We start from the raw sequence: 3,582 nt of genomic DNA, 5'->3' as shown, positions 1-3,582 counted from the left end.
AATTTCCCGATGATACGAAAATCGGTAGGGAAATTAATTCGGAGGAGGACTCACTATCACTTCAAGTTGATCTAGATAGGGTTTTGAAATGGTCAAAGGATTGGCAGATGCAGTTTAATGCTGATAAATGTAAAGTTCTGAGGTTAGGTAATGATGATGATGAGTTACAAGATACGAGCTAGATGGTGTTGAGATTGCGAAGTCGGATTGCGAAAGGGATCTGGGAGTTATGATTGGTAAGAATTTAAAACAAAAGGATCAATGCATAAATGTTCGTAATAAGGCAAATCGGACACTTGGATTTATTAATCGCAGCGTTAGAAACAAGACACCTGGTGTGGTTCTCAAGCTATATCTTGCTCTAGTTAGGCCCCATTTAAATTATGCAGTTGAGTTTTGGTCGCCATATTATAGAATGGATATAAATTCACTTGAACGTGTCCAGCGTAGGATGACTAAGTTAATTCCCCAAATTAGAAATCTTTCATATGAAGAAAGATTAACAAAGATTAAGTTGCATTCACTGGAAAGGCGAAGAGTTAGGGGTGACATGATAGAGATTTACAAGTGGGTGAATGGACATAACAAAGGGGATAATAATAGGGTATTAAAAGTATCAACACAAGACAGAACACGAAACAATGGGTATAAATTGGATAAGTTTAGATTTAGGAAAGACTTGGATAAATACTGGTTCAGTAACAGGGTTGTTGATTTGTGGAACCAATTACCGCGTAACATGCTGGAGGTGGGGTCCCTCGATTGTTTCAAGCGCGGGTTGGACAAGTATATGAGTGGGATTGGGTGGTTATAGATAGGAGCTGCCTCGTATGGGCCAATAGGCCTTCTGCAGTTACCTTTGTTCTTATTATAAACGCACCTGTGCCTTTTCCATAGCATTAGTGAGAAATGGCATATGACTAACATTAGTGTAAAACGACTCAAATTCTCACCATTTTACTATAAAAAAAATTGTCGGTAATTGTTTCCCATGAACCTTGGCAGGAGCGAATATTTACAAACCCTCCTCCTGTTAAGATATTACTTTTTGTAATTATGTGGACCATCGAATACACATATACTTTATGCTCAATTATATTGTAGAATTTAGTACTGTTAATTATAGAAAGTATTTATGCTGACCCAACCACACACTAAAAATTGAAGAGACGACAACGCTTCGGTCGAAGGCATGTGTAGCGAGTAGATTATCCCAATAATATACTCGCTCCAAATGCATTGTTAATATTCATGTCAACCTTTGGAGATGAATGAGGTGAGGCGTTGCCCGGGCAACACGGTGAGGTGTTGCCCGAGCATATAAGCAGCAGAATAGCAAACATTAAACTAGTCTACTTTCAAGTGTGGTCTAGAGCGGACACTTACGAGATACTGTACCGACGCTCAGCGCTGCGTCACACACGGCCACGCGAGTCTTGCTTATAGCTGGGAGAAGACCTTGGTGCAAACACGAACGCGAGATGGCTGACGAGGAGTTCGATGGTGATGATGTTGGTGATGACTTCGAGGAGGCAGAAGATGATGAAAATCTGGATGACCTGCAAGGAGAGGAGGATGATGATAACCAGATAGAGTTGGTACCTGCAGGGGAAGGTCAGCCAGTGCCTATGCTCAAGAGAATCACGACACCTTATATGACAAAATATGAAAGAGCTAGAGTATTGGGCACGAGAGCACTGCAGATTGCAATGTGTGCGCCTGTCATGGTGGAAATTGATGCAGAATCGGATCCGCTCCAAATTGCTGCCAAAGAATTAAGAGAACGGAAAATTCCCATCATCATTCGCAGATATTTGCCAGACGGATCTTTTGAAGATTGGGGCATAGATGAGCTTATCATCAGTGACTTCTAAGTATATGTTAGATTGATGGTAAAGCTTTAAGGATGTCTGATCATTCATGATGAATTGTTAGTTCTTTTCTCATATTTGTTGTATTAAGAGGAGTAGTGATGTACAATTTTTACAATGCTCCACATTGATGTAACGGGGGGTGGGGGAATAGCTCTATCTTGTCCATTATTCCACCCCCCAGTTAACTAACGAGGCTGGGGGAAACAGCTCTCTCTAGTCCGTTATCCCGTCCCCAGTTAGTTAATTATTCTAGAGCACCCTCCAGAGTTCCTAAGGCAACCTCTCTCGTTCAACACCTTGTAACCTAGGTATTTGATTACCTAGGTGCTAAGACTACAAGGTGCCGTCACTTGATCAGTTACCAGAAAACTCTAGAGAGAACTCTAGAATACAGAATCACTGCCACAAACGTAAAAGAGAAAACGAAAGGAAAGAAATGAATAGTGAAGTAATTAGTGAGGGTTTGGGGTGAGAGGCAGAGAGGTGGGAGGAGCGAGAAGGGTCATTAGTTGAAAGTGAGAGTTTAGAGAGGGGGTGGAGGGAGAGGTGTAGATAGGTAGAAGTAGAAGAGTAGATAGTAGAAGTAGAAGAGTAGATAGTAGAAGACGAAATGCTGCCACCATCCATTCATGATCATTACATACAAGACAAGGAATGGAACTTGCCTGTATCAAAATATTCTCAAAAGATGTTATCAAGAGATCATTATTAGTATGGTCCCATCTTTATCATGTACTCATTCTAAACCATGAAACCAGTACTCACAGAGGCTTTCTCACCTCAACTCAAAGCTCTAGGGAACAAAGTTAAACACAATTTAAATAATAAATTCATAATTATATTTCCCATGAAGTATCATAATTTAGCAATTCAATTAAAATGTTCCAGTTTAATATGCAAAGTGAGTCATCATCCAAGAATTCGAGAACCCTACAACTTGACTGCCCCTGATCATCACACAACATATGTAAACCACGACCAAGTCACCTTAATGTTCACTCACCGAGGACTGAGTCTAAGTTGAATAGAGAGGGGGGGGGGTCTGCAATTTTCAGGCAGCGTCACCCCCCGTCTGGTGACGGCCTATCTCGACGGCTGGCCTCTGCTCTGCTCCGCTGGCCGGTCTCCTATTGCTTTCTGCTCGATAGCTCTCCGAGTTTATATTGGGGAACCTAGTAGCTAACTCCGCCCACAAGTAGATAGCCTCCGGCACTACCAAGCCACTCCTTAAACGTCGGCATGTTTGAAGGCTACCCGGCTCCAATTATACGCTTAGCGGAAGCAAGGTGAAATTATCATGATCTGACCTCAGGTCACTTGGGGTCATTAACGGTTAGAGGTGTGAGATCTCAGGCAGACAACTGGCGCCTCTCAGATCCTTGTCTGTGACTCGTGTACTCTATATATATTTTAAATAAACTAACCCAAACACTTTTACAGTGTTACATTGAGACAGCGACCGAAGGACGCAACAATTATGCATATTCTTCTCTCCTGCTACACCGAGCTTGTCCACACACTGTACCTACATCTTTTGGTACCAGACTACAATTTCCACAGTCAACACATGTAGTACTCGGCGTGTAGAGTCCTAATCAACCCAAGACGCTACAGCTTCGACACAGAGCAGACAGCAGACTACGACAGCATCGAGCCGCCACGCTCTCGCTCCCCGAGTTCGGACACTCACAATTCTCAATCGAGCCCC

General features: G+C 42.5%; 1 pseudogene; it reads left to right on the top strand.

The window, feature by feature from the left end:
* Positions 1-1,422: 1,422 nt before the first annotated feature.
* Positions 1,423-1,874, top strand: LOC123762205 (DNA-directed RNA polymerases I, II, and III subunit RPABC2 pseudogene; annotated as a pseudogene).
* Positions 1,875-3,582: the final 1,708 nt, after the last annotated feature.

Source organism: Procambarus clarkii, chromosome 34 (assembly GCF_040958095.1).
Source record: "Procambarus clarkii isolate CNS0578487 chromosome 34, FALCON_Pclarkii_2.0, whole genome shotgun sequence".
NCBI lineage: Eukaryota > Metazoa > Arthropoda > Malacostraca > Decapoda > Cambaridae > Procambarus > Procambarus clarkii.
This window is presented reverse-complemented; position numbering and strand designations above follow the sequence as displayed.